The following is an 18,962-nucleotide window of genomic DNA, read 5'->3' as shown; positions in this document are numbered from 1 at the left end:
GTGCAGAATTTGTCCAACTGATAGTTCTGGGGTGAGGCAAAAAGATCTATGTCTGGACTCCCACATTTGCATGTCAACATGTTGAAAATCCGTGGTTCCAGTTTCCATTCGTGTGGGTCCATGAGATTTCTATTTAGTTCATCTGCCAGAGTAATCAGCTTTCCTGGCAGGAACCGAGCTTGTAGTTGTATTTGATAAGCCAAGGCCATATTCCACATTGCCATGGCTAGTCTGCAAAGGGGGAAGGGGGAAGGAGTACGTGCCCACCTGCTTGCTTATGTACCACATAACTGTGGTGTTGTCTGTCTTTATCATTAATTGTTCTGGATGAAGGTAGTCCTTGAAGGCTGTCAGTGCATTCTGTACAACTAGCATCTCTTTTTGATTGATATGAAGGTGCATTTGATTTGGGCTCCATTTGCCCTGAATGCACTTCCCTGCCAGATGAGCCCCCCCACCAAGCATAGTCTGATGCGTCTGTAGTTAGGGTTTGGGTGGCAGGGGGTGGAGTGAATGGCAGTCCCCTGCTTTGGTGGCAGGCCTCTGCCCACCATAAGGAACTCTAGTTGCAGGCAAGGTATGATAGGAATCATTGTTTCCAGGCTGTGACAATGCTGACTCCATAAACTTTTTAAGTACCACTGAAGTTTCCTCATATGCAGCCTTGCATATGGAATTAGAAGAATGCAGGAGGCCATGAATCCCAAGCCTTGCAGAATTTGTGTTGCCGATAGCAGGGTTTTTGTGGCCACCTGTTTGAAGTAAGTCACCAAATGAATTTTCTTTTCTGGCGTAAGGTAAGCCATCTGGGCAGTTGTATTCAAGCTTGCACCCAGGAATGTAATTTTTTGAGAGGGTACCAGATGTGATTTCTTTTTGTTTATGGTGTACCCTAGACAGGTTAGAACCCTTTTTACAAATGCCAGATGTTTTAGAAGAATGTCCCTGTTTTCTGCCTGAATTAGACAATCCTCCAGGTATGGATATATTTGAATATTTCTTTGCCTGCAAAATGCAAATACTGGAGCCATGCACTTTGTGAAGACCCTGGGTGCAGTAGATAAGCTAAAGAGCAGTGCAGAGAACTGGTAATGCAAGAAGCCTGCTTTGAAGTGGAGGTATCTTCTGCAAGATTCCCTGATTGGGATATGCAGGTAAGCCTCTTAAGTCTAGAGTTACCAACCAGGCATCTTTTCCTAGCATAGGAAGTAACTGTTGAAGAGTCAGCATCTTAAATTTTGGAATGTCCAGAAATGTGTTTAGAACAGATAAGTCCAGAATCGGACGCCATGATTTGTCTTTTCTGGGTACCAGGAAAAGTCTTGAATAGAAACCTTGTCCCTTTTCCTCTTCTGGAACTGGTCGAATACCCCCCAAATTCATGAGGGACAGTACTTGTTTCTGGGCCTCTGCCCACTGATTTGGGGGCAGGTCTGGCCATTCGTTTGGGATTGGCAACGTGTGGAAATGAAATCTGTATCCCTGGGATACTATATTTAAAACCCATTTGTCCTGGGTTATAAGTTGTCAGTTTCTTGCATGAAGTGCCAGTTTTCTCCCCAAAGGGGCGGCTAAAAGGTAAGCGCTTGGTAACTGTAAAGGGAAGTCATTGAGACTGTTGACCATTGGGAGGTGCCTTGTTGTTTCCAGATTTGGAGGAGGAGGAGGAGGCACCCCATTGTTTTGTTCTAGAAGTCCCTTGTGACTGAAACCTAGAGCTTTTAGAATGTCTGGGTTTGACTTGAGTGGCTCTCGAAGGTACTGGAAAGGACCAGTTCTTAGTAGGCCAGTGCCTACTAAATCTTGGAGGTTGCACTTGTAAGAAATCTTTTCACAGTTTGCATAGATTTAGCTTTATCTTCCATCTTTTGTAAAACTTCTTCAGCCTTATTACCAAAGAGACGGTCCTGTTGCAAAGGAGCATCCAACAATTTTGCTTTAACATGATCAGGCAGAGTTTGCTCTTTGAGCCAAGCATGCCTTGTTAGCACAGACCCAGTTACAGCAGCCCTGCAAGAGGCCTCCAAAGAATCAAAACCACACTGCAAAGTATGTTTTCAACTTGTTCAGCTGAATGCAATAAATCCTGTAAATCTTTATTTTCCACACAGTCAGAAATTAACATCATTTTCTGTTTAAGCAGTCCCATGATATCCTGTTGATATTTAAGCATATTAAATTGACAGTTTAAAGCCCTAATTGCCAAGGTTGCAGAAGTGTAAACCTTCTTACCCCATCTATCCAGTGCCCTGGAATCTCTATCCGAAGGGGTAGGATTTTTAGCAGTAGAGGCCTTAATGCCCTTGGGACCCTGAGAAATGGTTTCAGGATCTGCAGAAGAATTTTTGAAAAGGAATTTATGGGAGACAGGAACCCTGTAGTATCTGTCTGGCTTACAAGGAGCTGGAGGCAGAGAATCAGGAGCCATACGAGATTCTGAAAAAACATCATCAACAGTGTAGAGAACAGGTGGTATAGCCAAAGGCCTATGCTGAGGAAGTAGAAGAAAATCCCTAAGTCTCTTTTTAGATTCAGAGAAATCCTGACTTTCCCAATGGAAATGTTCCCGTAAGGTATGTAAAGTTTCCCAAAAAGAAAAATCCTCAGGGGGAGAAGCATAAAGAATGGAATCTTCTGCATCAGAGTCCTCATAAGTAGGTGTAGACAAATCCTGTTCATTAGAAGAGTCAGAAGAAATAGAATCCTGTTCAGAAGATTCATAATCAATGTCTTGCCTAGGCCTCTTAGAAGGTGGTGGTTGGCTACCACTGATCAGTGTAATTAAATCTTCAGCCATTTTGATCATTTGTTTTTTAGGCATAGGGGCCTGCACATGTGGCCCAGGCATGGTTTTTATAGACATAGATTTAGATTTTGGCCTTAGTTCTGAAGATGGTGTCGGTCTAATACACAAATCTGTAGGCCGGAAAACACCCCCAGAAACCGGTACCTGCACAGTGGCTCCAGACCCATCTAAGGTAGTGACATCCGTGGATTCCATAATTGAAGCATCTCGCAGCATACCGGACTCCGAATGGGTCTCAGTAGAGGCCTGCAAATCAAAAGTAGCGGGTATCAGGGGCTGCGAAAGCTCCTCATTGAGTACCGGCGAACTATCAACTGGCTTAGGAGAAGCATCGTCGTCAGTTTTGGACTTCGACGGTCTGTCTGTCTTTTTCTTTGCACTTTTTAGATATTCCGGTAGTCAGATTGCTAACCGATGACATTTCTGGATAATTAAATCGTGAGCCAAAATATTTAGAAGCAAAAATATACCGACGTTTAGTGTGTTGATTAAATTTAGCACAAACCCGACAGCAAGGTACGTTGTGGTCAAGGCCTAGGCAAGGAATACAGTACAAATGAAAATCCTTATGAGGTATTTGCTTCTCACAAGTAATGCAATTATTAACTTTTACTGACATCGGTAAGGAGCAAGAAAAGTTTCTAACGGGTACTTAGCTTTTTAGTTGAAGACTTCGGTTCTGAAATTCAAAAATGAAAATTTCAGGAGTCGGCCGACTGGCACTTGCGAACTGCTTCTGCTTCGGGCACCGCACGGCAAGAAAGACTGATGTAATGGCGTCAGCTGCATGTTTTACACCCCTGACAACCTGATGTCATGGAAGAAGGGAAAGCAACCGACGCAGGACCCAAGACTTTGTTAATCAAGCCGACTAAGGGCAACCTACCAGCAGATTACCCAAATGTAATGATTGCAACAGTGAAACATGAAGAACATCTCAAAACCATACCTCTCAACCTCTTAGTGCAAGAAATCTGGGCAAAGGCTTTCAAAATGGGAGGACAATGGGCAAAAGTATGGAGATATTTCAAATATTGCCATTAGAAACATAGAAAGTTGCTAGAGTATCAGGGTTTGTTTGTCTGACACTAAAATGTATGTCACCATTTACTGACAGAAATCCTCAGATCATCACAGTGATTTACCAGAGAAATACAAATAATTTGTGGAACACACCAAAAATATGAGCAATAAACCTGAACATTCTGAAACAATCCAGCCATTTGACAAGTATGCTCAGAACCCCAAAAACAAAACAGTGTAAGAAACTTCCCTGTGTAGAAGATTTTCAGTCCATATATATCTAGCTAATCACTGTATATTAATCAGATCAGACAACAGTAGTAGAAGTAGCAAACTTAAACACTAATTATACAACAATATTTTTATATAGTTTTTAGGGGTCTTGTACACAGACCTGAAGAAATCTAGAAGGACGAAAGCGATCTTTGTTAACAATAGGTTATGAAAACAGAATATGATTTTTACAATTGATTTTTTACAATTAATTTTTTACATGCAAAGTGTATATGTACATATTTATATATATATTTTTGATTGCCAAATGGACTAAGGTTGATATATTTCCATCCATGTAGTATATTGTCTTGGATAAAGTCACAGACTTAATAATCTACTTAATATTCGGGTTAAATAAGAGGTACCGCATCATTATACATTTTATTTAAAGTGCATAAGGGTTATATTATTATGACTGCTACTAAGTAGGTCAGGACCAGCATGAATGTCACACTGATAGCAGAAGGGATGTGAATTTAACATGTGTACCAGTAACACTGTTTTACAGCACAATAAACCACTCCCTTGCATGATAAAAAGTATATCTATATATATATAGATATATATATATATATATATATATATATATATATATATATATATATATATATATATATATATCTGTATGTATATATACATACATATATATATATATATATATATATATATATATAAAGAAAGCTGGTGAGAAAACTATTACTCTATTTTTTTTACTTGAATCACTTGCCTGTGTACTTAATAAAGGATTTTCGACTGGAAACAGGCTGCCTGCATTGCTTGGATTACTTTCGAATACTTAGTAATTCTGTACAATTATATATTTTTTTATTATTGTTTTTTTTTTTTGACAAGACGAGTTTAAGTTCGCTACTTCTACTACTGTTGTCTGATCTGATTAATATACAGTGATTAGATAGAGCTATATGGACTGAATATCTTCCACACAGAGAAGTTTCTTGCACTGTTTTGTTTTAATTTATATATGTTGCCTTCCCCTCACAAGTGGACATGGTGGTCATGGTCCCTCCCGCTCAGAATCTGATGTCAGTCTCTCTGCAGGCTCTGACTATGATGGTGGTCCTAGTGAGGCATAGATGGGGTTGTCAGGGGCTGATTCTGTGCTATCGGTTGGCATCCCACAGTAGTCCACAATGTCCCCACACACAGTCACTATGCCCACACATACCCCATCCCCAGCAGCCACAGATAATAGACAGTTGGCGGGTGGTGGCATGGAACAGGCTAGTGTGGTGACTATGGCAAGTGTGAGTGTAGACACTAGCCATAGCCAGAGTGCAGGTGATGTCTCACACAGACGGATGTACAGGGGTGCTCGAAGGAAGACTGCTGCCCGTCGAGTCGCTGTCACAAGTGCCACAGCCGGTGTTACCAGATGCATGTTTCAGGCTGTCATGGACGCACAGTCATGTAGTGAATGTAACACCAGACAAATACTCAGGGTGTTGGATACAACTCTTCCTGGCTTACGTGATGACATACATGACCTTGTTGAGGCCACACGTCAAAATACTGAGGTCATGAATAGATGGTGGTGTGAGACCTTAGCAATCCTTGACCATGGAATATCTGTGCTGCAGCGTGTGGTGGGAGAGGGGTTCAGCCAAGTGGACATAGGTCAGCACCAACCTCAGCTGAGAGTCTACGTGGCCGTGCATCTTCACACTCCGGTAGTGGCAGTCCCACCAACAGTACCGAAGGGCAGGTGCTGTCCACATCACAACAGAGCAGGCCATGGTCACGTGGTCCTGTCCGGTCCTGTCAGAGACATGGATCCAGCAGACAGCAGTCGCCATTGGGGAGTAGTACTGCATCTGGCCTTGGACCTTGTGGTGCCAGTGAGACCCCTCACAGGACAAATTTACGTGTCCATGGCCAGAGACAGTGCCATGTACAGTCCACAGCTGTCCAACATACCCCTTTGTAGGGCAGCCACATGGCGTGACTGTGTGCATACAAACACACATCACCATCACAGCCAGGTCACCTTCAGACACACACACACACCACCTCTGCATGACCCATTCATAGAACACCTCCCCAAACGCACACACATGATGTCAACCATATGGCCCAGCCTAGGCCTCTGGCAAGCCCACACAGCACCCTGTGCATATGATACCTGTGCCACATCCCTGTCATCCATATCACCGATGCAGGGACATGCTAATATGGTTCTGATGCACAGGGTGTACTAAGTACAGTTTAGCTATGTAACGCTGTGTAAGGTGCTGTCAGCTGGCATTTGTAATGGGTGCACTTCAGAGTGTGTGTACCTTTTCAGCCATGATGCATTATTGGTGTTAGTAACACTGACTGAATGCAGTCTCACATGCTGCATTCTGTTTATGTTTTAGGTATCTGTGTGTAGCAGGATGTGGCCCTGCAGACATTGCCAATGAGGGGTATGGCAGAGTGGTAACACATCAACCGTGTCCTAGCCGAGGTACACCTGTATATGTACACATTTACCAGATCTGTGTAACAGTTACTGCATGTGCCACAGAGCTTATAGGGCTGAAGAGTGTATACAGGTAAGTTTATGGTGGGTGACGTCAGCAGCCCTTGTAAAGTGGACAATGGTAAGTGTAGTGGGTGGAATACACCTCAGATTGCCAATACCCACACCCTCAGAGGATATTACTGTGTTGACCAAACACACAGAGAATACTGTTCCCACACAGTCACTGAGACTAGAGCCTTTACCTATCTAGTCATTGCTACTACAGGTGTTATGCATTTATCGCATGCGCCACAAAGCTTACATGGTGAAGAGTGTCCCAAGGTAAGTCTAAGGTGAACATCATCACAGGCACAGAATCACAATTGCCAGTGTTGGGTTTGGAACCCCTAACCATCTAGTTAGTGGTACTACAGTGTTTATGCAGTTATCGCAGAAGGCATGGAACTAATAGTGTGATGACTGTTCCAAGGTACTTGTAAAGTGAATAACATCACATGCCCTTGGGAAGTATGGCAATGGGGGGGGGTATACTGGATGTGGAAGGACTCGTTAGACTGTCACCTATAAGTCTACACACTCACAAACACTGCTATACACTCCAGTGCACACACAATTGTCAGTACTGACATTAGCAGCCCTGCCTAGCATGTTAATCATTCCATACTGTTACATAGCTGTTGCACATGGCACGGGGCCTATATGGCTGAAGAGTGTCCACAAATACCTCTACAGTAGATGTGAACAGCCGCCTTTGTAAAGTGGACCTTGGGACGTGTACTGGGAGTACCATGGCCTAAAATTGTAAACCACGGCCGCCCAATGGATATAGTTTTCACACACACATGATACTGTTCTCACTCAAACACACACAATACTGTTCACACACACACACACACACACACACACACACACACACACACACACACACACACACACACACACACACACACTTGCTAGGACTGAGACTAGAGCCTCTACCTATCTAGTCGTTGCTACTACAGTGTTATGCATTTATCGCATGTGCCACAAAGCTTACAGGGTGAAGAGTGTCCCAAGGTAATTCTTAGGTGAACATCATCATCAGGCCTTGTAAAGTATGGCAATGGGTGATTTACTGGGTGAGAATGGACCCAAAATACTTGAACCTACAGTTACACACACTTACAAACACAAATATACTCATACACACATTTTCCAGGACTGAGATTGGCTGCCCTGCCTATCTTGTTAGTCAGTCCATACTGTTACATAGTTCCTGCATGCAGCAAGAGGCTTATTGGGCTGAAAAGTGTCAACAGATACCTCTATGGTTGGTGAAGACAGCGGGCCTTGTAAAGTGGACCTTGGGACGTGTACTGGGAGTACCATGGCCTAAAAATGTAAACCCCACCCCCCGAATGGATATAATTCTCACTCAAACACACACTTGCCAGGAATGAGATTAGAACCCCCTACCTATCAAGTTATTACTAATACAGTGTTATGTATTTATCGCACTCACCAAGGAGCTTATAGAGTGAAGAGTGTCCCACAGTTCTTCTAAGGTGAACAACATCACCAGCCCTTGTAAAATATTGCAATGGGCAGTGTACTGGGAAAGTGAGGCCTCAAAATGTTGTATCCTACAAATACACACAGAAACACTTACACACACACATTTGCCAGAACTTAGATTAGAACCCCCACCTATGTAGTCATTGGTACTACCGTGTTATGCAGTTACTGCACGCACCACAGAGCTTATATGGTGAAGAGTGCCCCAAGGTACCTATAAAGTGAATAACATCACCAGCCCTTGTAAAGTATGACAGTGGTAGGTGTACTGGGTGAGAAAGGTCTCAAACTATTTTCACCTACATATTTACACACTCATTAACACTTTTATACACACTAATGAACACACACACGTTTGCCAGTACTGAGATCCATAGATTCATAGGTGTGTACTAGGCGAATGGCCATGGAGCCTTTACAAGCCTAGCCCTTAAGATTACCTGGCATCGTGCCACATGACATTAGTCCCCAGTGTGTCTAACGAGTATAGCCACTGGAGTGATCCCCGGGGTGGGATTTCTACTCCCCATCCGCTCATCTCAATTTCTTTTGCAGAGGGTCAGTGAGTTGCTCTGCTTGACATGTATGTTAAGTCTATTCCATAGCGTGAGCAGTCTCTGTTATGAACCTGTCCGTCCAGCATGCTCTGTTGACTGTGGAAATGGGGTTGAGGTCACTGGGGCATGTGGTGCGGACGGATTGGGTTATTTAGATGTAGCATTCCTGACAGAACTGGGTCAGACATGGCTTTGTAAGTCGAGCAGAGATCGCCTCTAAGTATCCAATATGAGACAGAGAATATTTGCAGTTATTGTAGTCTGCCCATATAGGACAAGTGTTTAAGGCCTACGATCCTCTTTGTGAGGTACTTCTGCAGCCTCTTCAGTTGTTGCAGGTATCCAGTGAGGTACATGCCATATGGGCCACTGTACTCATTGACTGGTCTAATGAGGGGAGAGTAGAGGGAGACAATGACGTCTTACTTCCTGGATCCAACAGCCTTAGTAATGAAATGTGCCACATAGGACTTCCTGAACACTGTGGCACTGTGGTGGTCAGAGAGCTTGCTGTCAGCCTGTGTTCCTAGTTCTCTTATAATGACTTCAGTGTTCAGTGGACTACCATCAATGTGGTGATTCATGGGAACTAAGTTGTTCCCAAAGGGGATAGCGGCACATTTTCTGGTGCTGAGCTAAAGTCCAGGGATCAGACACCAGTTGTAAGTCTCAGTGAGGCCTTTCTGCAGGATGTCAACATTACGTGGGGAGGTAATAATAGCACCCACCTTGCAGTCATCTACAAACATTGTCATCCAGGGTCCCTTCGTGTTGGGCTGGACATGGAGTCTGCTGCTTTCACACCGTGGGTTCTGTGAGCCAGTTTGCAAGACACCTAGTGATATAGGGGTTGATGCCTAGCTGAGTGTGTTTGTCTAGGATTCCTGAGTGGGGAATGGTATCCAAGGATTAGAAGGACCACCTATCTTGTTATTTATTCCATACTGTTGCGTAGTTACTGAACGTGGCACACAGCTTTGGGGCTGCAGAGTGTCTACAGCTATCTCTACAGTGGATGACAACAGTGGGCCTTGTAAAGTGGACAGTGGGACATGTACTGGGTGGACCACAACAAAAAATTGCAAAACCCACTCCCCAATGGATATGGTTCTCACCCAAACACATACACACCCAAAGGATACTGTTCTCAAACACACACACACACACACACACACACACACACACACACACACACACACACACACACACACACACACACACACTTGCCAGGACTGAGATTAGTACCCTTACCTATCTAGTTATTGCTAATACAGTGGTATGCATTTAATGCACACACCGCAGAGCTTATAGGTTGAAGGGTGTCCCAAGGTACTTCTAAGGTGAGGAACATCACCAGCCATTGTAAAGTATGGCAATGGGTGATGTAGTGGGTGAGAGAGGCCACAAAATACTTTAATCTACACATATAAATACTCAAATACACTTACACACACTTACCAGGACTGAGATTAGAACCCCTGCCTACCTAGCTATTTGTACTACAATGTTACACAATTATTGCACGCCCCACAGAGCTTGTAGGGCTATGGGCTGCCCAAAGGTACTTCTAAGGTGACTGACATCAGCAGGACTGCTAAAGTAGGGCAATAGGAAGTGTACTGAGTGTGAATGGGCTCAAACTCTTTAACCTACAAACGCACACACTTTTACATTTGCCAGAACTGAGATTAGAACCCCTACCTAATTAGTTATTTGTACTATAAAGTTACGCAATTATCGCACGCGCCACACAGCTTGTAGGGCTGTGGACTGCCCAAAGGTACTTCTAAGGTATGGTCACCAATGCTCAAGCGAGACATGTTCAGGCTTTTCCTGGACACATGTTTAGATTTTGTGTGATTCAGCATCTTAAGAAAGATGTGCAAGGGAAAATCATGGATATCCATTTAGATATATGTGAATTAAAATGGCAAAACGGCTGGATGCCCTTTATTTTCCAGGTATAAATGAGAACATCAGCTTTCGCCCATTCTTAAGTTAAGACACATCTTGGGTTAACTTAGTAACCTTCCCTGTGTTTTTTATCAGGATTAATTTGCTTTCTTTTGTTTTCCTTGTTTGTCTTAACATATGCCAAACAGGTTTTAGAGCTTTTTGATGGTGTTTTTTATATATTTTGTTTTTTGTACACATTCTTTCATCATTTATTATTTATTTTTCATTTATTATTTTCTGTTAGTTTTTATATGACATTTATAATGTATATATGTGGCTTCTTTTTTATGATTTTTATTATTATTTTTAAGAACTCATTTGGGGTGTTTTTGCCTTTAACAATGTTGTTAAGTAATTGGCTGCAGGTGTTTATTTTAATTGATGTAACTGAAAGTGTACTTAAGTGGTTTTCAGATCTTGTTCATTGTTCTGAAGAAGTCTATATCATTGTAGATGAAACCTGGGTTAACAGAGTGTTTGGTCTTTCAGTGTCTATGCCTGTGTTTTTCTACTATTAAATATTTTGGATATCCATATCTCCAGTTGTTATTTAGTTTGTAGAACTGTTCCTTGAAGTTTGGCAGTACTTCTAAGGTGACTGACATCAGCAGGACTTCTAAAGTAGGGCAGTGGAAAGTGTACTGGGTGTGAATGGGCTCAAAATCTTTAACCTACAAACACACACACACACTTTTACATTTGTCATAACTGAGATTAGATCCCCTACCTAAATAGTTATTTGTACTACAGTGTTATGCAGTTATTGTATGCACCACAGAGCTTATAGGGCAGAGTACAGTCTTTCTATAGTGAATGACATCAGCAGATCTTGTGAAGTAGGGCAATGTGAGGTGTACTTCCCCCCAAGGAGGTGTACTAGCCCCTGACCCCCCCCCCAACCACAGTTGCATATGCCGTGACTCTGGTTAGAACCTCTACATATCTAGTTATTTGTATGATAGTGTTACACAGTTATCACACGCACTAGAGAGCTTACAGGACTGAAGTCAGTCCAAAGGTACTTCTAAGGTGAATGAAATTAGCAGATCTTGTAAAGTAAGGAAAAGGGAAATGTAGTGGGTGAGTAAAGCATCAGAAAACTTTGACCTATAGACACACACACACCCACATGTAGGTGATTTGATATTCCAACCCCCACTTCAGTACCATCAGAAATTAATCTCATCTTCATGCTGGCATGTGCCAGTGGTTACAACTTGGTATGCAACTGTCTGCAGCAGGACATCACTCTATGCCATTCAGGGTATCCCTGCATATGACTCACTCTCTGTGTGTGTCTCCCTGAGTGTCTCACTATCACTGTCTGTCCCTCTCTTCCCCATGTCTGTGTGTTTATGCTTGACATATTGTAATATGTTGCCCATACATATGTGTGTGTGTATCACACGCAACAGATATATATATATATACCACATATGTGCCACCTACAGCTGGCTGTGGGTAATCCTGTCTGATGGGGGTGTGTGGAGACAGGTTTACATAGCTGTGTGTATGCAAAGACATTTGCACAATACAGATATATATAGTCTGATGTGGTTTCAGACATGGCTTCACTTCTCTGAAGGAGCATGCTCAGTATGACCTTCTATAGTAAGTGTGGGAATCCATTTCAGGGATAGTTGTACTCCAGTCCATGGTGTTGTGTGCTACAGCCATACCTTGCAACCTGTTTGTGCAAGATATCTGGAGATAGGCTGCCAATATGGGGAAACAATGAGCCAAACATAGGGGGTACCGTAACTATTGCTCTTATCAATGTATGAGTTGCTTGAGTTACAGGGTTTGTTTTAGCAGACATTTTCTGACATATGTAATGTTTGACACTGTACTGTACTGTAGTGTCATTACTTACTGGCAGATATAATTTGATCATCACAGTTATCTACCAGAGAAATACAAGATGGATGATGCACAGGTCTATATTATGAGGGAAAGGCTAGACATTCTTGCACAATCTGGCCAGTTGGGAGGTGTGGCTACAGCCAACTAGCTGATGAAGCTGTGCAAAAGGTCCAACACCTTGGTGATATACTGGATGGGATCTCTTGGTTGTGCAGTATTCTTCTTACCTGAAATGTCATATCCTGGTGTGGCCATACTTGTCAACTGTACAGATTCTCAAAAATTATCCAGATTCATGGCTCATATAGCTGGTCAGTTTCTCTTAACATTGTGGTTTTCTAGCATATTTGTTGCAAATCACTCAGGGTTGCAGTCAGGGAATAATGACAGAACATTAGAGTTTTAGACTTCACACCTTTCATGACTTCCATACTACTACACACCCCCTCTGTTATTCTATCACCTTTCTAACATTATGAGAGCATTATTTCAAATGTGTCCCTATAGTTAGGCCTTTATCTCACCATTATGTATGACTTTGTCCAGATTTCTTTCAATACGAGGTTGAGAGGTATGCTACTAGCATTTAGTGGCATGGCCTTACATTTGCATTTTGTTGACTGTGTTATGCTGGAAGTACAGAGCCCATGCCATTCCCTACAATAGCACTATGGGTGAGGCGCCTGTAGGTCATGTGAGATGGATGCAGGCCATCTGTAGCAAGGCAGTGCATTCTGTCACTCATATGTTTCCAGGCTGCCAGACAGTGGACACCCCTGGGGTGACAATGGTAAGTGACAGAACACACTGCTGTGCTACTAGGCACCATAACTCTCTACATATGAGAGCCAGACATCTGGACAAAAGCCATGAGAAATTGGGTAACAAAGGCCAAAGTACAGGGACCATTGTAACTACTGGCCTTACAAACCTAGAAGGGTGATGCAACAGATTTTGCATTAGCATGCATTTTTCTATAGGGTATGAAGTTTGAGACACTACAATCCATCATTATTTTCTGACTTTAGACTTTTGTGGTTTGCCAGACAACCACTATTTCAGAATAAAGACACCACAAATATGATACAAACCTCTGAACATTCTGCAAAAGGTCTGTACAGTTGGGAGGCATGGTAGGCACTGTGTAGGTTACTCCAACCTGTGTACTGGTCATATGTGTGGCCTCCTATACATGACCTGTCCAGCTTCCCGGCAATAATGGATATTGACATCTGGACAGCGTGTACAACTTCCACCGCAGGTGTAGCTGACATACAAAATAGTTGGCATTGCATTTCATGGAACACGGCCCTGTCTACCAGAGTACTGTACCTAGACCACTAGGACACAACAGCCGTGAGAAGTTCCTGGCCACATCTTGACAGTTTTCCCACACATATGCATAGTGCATTGACCCCTGCATATTGTGGACATGCAACAAGTTATCATATTGAATGGGACAGCCCTGGCAATGTGTGCTCTGCTGCCATTACCCTACAAATGTACATGTTACTGCATTTCTATGGGAATATGGGTGTAGGGGGTGGCACCTGTCAACGGTACACATTTGCACAGACTGTGCTGATATTGGCTTTACATTTTGGTTCTATTTAGCATAGTATTAAACCCTGTCTTGGACAATAGAGGCATATCACTAGAGACCACAGGTTAGATTGTAATATCATACCATTGAGTTTCAGACTTCTTACCCTTCAGAGCCTTACTGCAAATGCAAGGCCTGCTGTGATATCACTGTGTAAGTCTGTAGGGGGGTATTCCGTCACTGTCACCATTTGTGGGCCTTTGCCAGACATTCCTTCATGGTTTTCTATGGCTGACTTGCTGGGTGAGTATGGGATCCCCACATTTACATCCATGCAGCATGTGACCGATGACCTCCCTTAGTTGGCCCCCCACATATGCTGCAGTGGGATTTGTCACCTTGAATGGTACTGCTTAGTGTGGGGAAGCCAGTATTGTGCAGACATTTCCTGGTGTCCCACATAGCTGTCAGTTGTGTGCTGCTGTCTCAGTAGGCCACCCCATTCCCTTGCATGCATGCAGCATTACCATAGATATGCTACCAGAACATACTAATCTATTCATTTATTGTTAAGAAGACTGACTTACCTTGTGCCTGTGAGGACGGTGCTTGAGGGCTGTCTATGTTGGATGCACACAGTACACTGCCTATACATGGTAAGTTACAGGTAATGTGATGTGTGGGTCATCCATTTTACTGTGTGTGTGAGTCAAGAGAGAGGTGTCAGTCCCTGGGTCCCTACAGTGTCAGTGTGTGTGCTCTGCGTTGTCTCTTTGCCAAGGCCTGGGCATACTAGGCACACCTCCGTCTGCCTACAGGAGCAGGCTCAGGGGCTTCCTCCTCAGAGTACTCTGTGCCTGTGGGGGACCTTGGCAATGGTGGTGGTCTGTGTGGCCCTTCCCAGTGATGTTCCTGCTGCAGCTGTTTCTGTAGGATTATACTGTGCAACATGGCACATACTATGAACATGTGTGCAGATGTGGCTGGAGAGTACTGCAAGGCTCCACCAGATATGTCAAGGCAGCGGAACCGTGACTTAAGCATCCCAAATACATGCTCTATAATGATCCTGGTTTGTGCGTGTGCCTCATTATGGGATTCTTGAGTGGGTATGTGTGCATTTTTGATGGGTGTCATCATCTACGGCTCCAGTGTATAGCCAGCATCCCTCACCAGATGGCTATAAGGGATGTCCCCAATGGCAAATGCCTGGTACAGCTGTGGTGAATGCCAGATGTGGGAGTCGTGATAGCTTCCAGGGCTGCCCGCACACACTTTCATGATAATGTCCTGGGCATTGCACACGACCTGGTAGCTGATGGAGGGAAAGCCCTTGCGGTTGATGTAGACCCTACCTTGTTCACCAGGTGGTGCTTTGATGTGGATGTGAGTGAAATCTCTCGCACCCAGTACCTCCATATATTCTGCTACACAGTGGAAGAGACGGGTGTTGGGGAAGTAAATGTGCTCACCGGCATGTGGTAGCATGGCATCCAGGAACTGGACTACCCTGGATGCAGATGTCCATGAGACCACCATGATGTCTCCAGTAGGTCTTTGAAAAGTACCTGTAGCTAGTATTCTTAAGGCTACACATACCTTGGTATCCACTGGGATGGGTTCCCCTCTGTTGGCTCTGGGTCTGAGTTGAGGCTGGCACAGCTCAATGATTTGCTGAAGTATGTCTCTGTTCACCCTGTAGTGCTCTACTATCTCAAGATCATGTAGCCCCTGGTAAGTTACCCTGGATCTGAACACTCTTCTCCCCCTCCTAGGTCTGTGGTCTCAGCCTCTAGCACATACTAATGGATTAAAGCAATGGCAGCCCCTAACATTTTTCGGTTAAAATTCCCATGTACAGTTGTGGAAAAAACATACTGAAAGGTGTTTGCATAGTTTATACTGTTGTGGTGCAGATGCTGCCTTTATGATTGGCTGACTATGATGTGTTCCACCTGCCAGCTATGTTATTTGTACTTGTTAGCTTTTAACAGTCCTGCTATTTCAGTTTTTTTTTTTTTAGACCTGGTGTGTGCTGCACAAACCCGTTGAGCTAAAGGAAACAAGGAGAAATGGCCCTCCCCTGGACACAAAATCGCTCTTCATTTCATGGAATTAGTCAATACTTTATGCCTCTCCAATATATACCAACCTAAGGCAATGCGATCTAAACAAGCTAGAGACCTGCTTACAACAAAATCCCCAAATTCGCCACAGGGGCATCCTACCATAGTCACCACTGTCTCTCACTTGCTGAACTGGGCTGGCTTGAACTCCCTCACCTCCTTCAGTGGTATCAACTCTCACTCGCCCACAAACTAGTAAACCATCCTCTAAATGTCCCATCCCTCCAGAATCTACTCCAACCCTATCGCACCACCGGACCACTAATATCCAGCAACAAAAATCACTTGCAGATCACTAAAGCCAATAACTCTGCTGGTGAAGCACTATTCTCTTGCACCATAGCCAAATTATGGAACTCCCTTCCACCCACAATTACCTCCGTACCATCATGCACCCACTTCAAAACTTTACTAAAAGCGCACCTAAAAACATGCTGGCTATGCCCTTGCAACTCCCACCCCATCCAAACACTACCTTTCTTTCCACTCCACTAACTACCTTGATTACAGCAAGCTCAGATGCTCATAAGCCTAGTACTTATTATACAGCAGGAACTTCTTATTGTAACATTTGTTAATGTCTGTTATGTTCTTCACAGATAAAGATTGATGTACTATGTTCTTCATCTGTAAATATGTTGTAAGTAATTGCTATGTTAAATTGTTAATCGCTATGTAATCCAATGTAACTACTGTCTGTTTATTTTAACTGTGGAGCTTTTCTCCCCGGACCTCTGCTGAAAATGGACCTACGTCCAGTCGGACACACCCGGGCAACAATGTAAATAAATAAATAAATAAATAAACAATACAGACTGAGACACACACCCTTACTTAGCTGCGCTTAACTAAGCTCATCTGGGAGCCGTGGAGCTCCAATGTGCTTACACCAAGCATGACACACACCCTTTTCATGTCTGCTGCGTCTCCTGCTTATACCACTGCCTTATAGCTCCTACATGGTTAGGTGCAGTTTTGGCACTTTTCTTTTGTGATTCAGTAAATTTCCCTCATTAGCATACCCCACTGCCTTAGTCCCTAGTTACAGCACTACACCAGCGCCTTTCCTCTTAGCAACCACTGTTCCCTGCTATTGTTTTGATTCTGCATGATATAGACTATAATAGCAAAATGCAGATTTCACTCTAGACCCAGATGCCTTTTCACAGTTTTTTTTTATTTTTGGCACGATCCCATTTGCGCGCTGCTGCCCTATGCTTAAACAGCTGAGATCAGCTAAAAAAAAAAACTTTAATTTTTATAATTTTGCAACATTTTTTCATGCCAATGGCTACATATTTGGCCAGTGGCATGCCTAAGGATTATAATACATGCTTTACTTTCAGCTGTCATGCCTCCATTTTGATTTTTGCAGAAATGTATTCAGCTAGTAGCCGAATACATTTCTGCATGCTACACTAATCTGCCACAGATGCCTGCCTGCTTATTGGATCACTAAATGACCTCATTTGCATGGTTTTCACCAGCAAATAAGGTCATTAGCATAATCCAGTCATGTCCATGGCAGAATAGTGTTAGCAGGCTCGTGCACATCCCCAGGCTTGTTTACTGGATCGCTTGGTGACCATATTCCATGCAGGAGCGGCTACATTATTCCTCCATGGAAAAAAAGCATTACTGAATCCTGGGGTATGTTTTAAAAAGGACAAAAGGACAATCACAGGTGTCTGTATGTAATTCTGGAAAAAAGCCCATAACCATTATAAGGATATCTCATTTATTTATTTATTGACATTTGGGAAAGTCCAACTGGGTCAAAAACCCACTTTCAGTGGAGGCCCAGGGAGAAAAGCTCCAAAATACATTTAACATAACAGAATATTACATACATATGCAAGTATACATACAAAAGTATACAAATATTAAGGTAGATAATATGTTGACGTACATATTTTTACAATAATTAGTACATGTATTGAAATTAAGATACAAAGATATAATTTTCAGTAAGCTTTAGGATTTGCTTAATTAAATATAAATGAGACATATGTACAAAAGGGTCTATATTAGATCACCGAACACTTAAGTAAGCGAACAGTGATTTATCGACCCCATATAAGTGAAAGCTTACAAAACCGAACTGTCAGAACAGTGATTTTTTTCCAAGGGAAAAAAAAAAATCGCTGTTCCAACAAAAAAAGCACATTAAAACATGAGATTAAGTGGGGGACTTTGCCCCCACACCCCTCCTACTTAAATATAACAACTCCGAGACCGCACTACAGTGCCAAAAATGGCAAAGTACCGAAGCAGCCAAGCAAATTCTTTCCAAGGGAAAGAATTCGCTTACATGCCACTCCGATATTTTACAGTTTCAGTTTTGTCAGTTCGACCAAGACGCATAAGAAAACATGCATCTTCGGTCTGCTGATAGGAACCCGTACAAAATACATATTTTATCATACAACTACTTCTGTGGTATAGTCTTTCTCTTGGCAATTAGTTTAACCCACCATATTAGTTAATTACATACACTTTACGTGAGTATAATAAATTTGCTATGTCTAAAATAACTACTGTAAGAAAATCTGGCGCCAAGATACTTTTTAATACCACCCATGACCCATACATCAATTTTATTTTATTGTTGTCTAACTAGTATTTTCAAGATTAACAAAGATTGCAACAAAATAACACCCAAGCTGTGTTTTTATCAGCAAAGGAAACCAAGTGGCTACAGTGCAGCCTGAGATCATTCCTTTGATTACCTCTGCAACTGCTGAGCAATATTTAATGTATTCATCTCCACAGGTTT

General features: G+C 42.8%; 1 protein-coding gene across 3 annotated transcripts in view; it reads right to left on the bottom strand.

Moving 5' to 3' along the window:
• The window catches only part of ZNF512B (zinc finger protein 512B), a 1,438,759-nt gene that overhangs the window by 636,158 nt on the left and 783,639 nt on the right, over positions 1-18,962 (bottom strand). The gene's annotated exons all lie outside the window — the stretch shown is intronic.

Source organism: Protopterus annectens, chromosome 12.part0 (assembly GCF_019279795.1).
Source record: "Protopterus annectens isolate FY-2018-M chromosome 12.part0, PAN1.0, whole genome shotgun sequence".
NCBI classification, from domain to species: domain Eukaryota; kingdom Metazoa; phylum Chordata; order Ceratodontiformes; family Protopteridae; genus Protopterus; species Protopterus annectens.
This window is presented reverse-complemented; position numbering and strand designations above follow the sequence as displayed.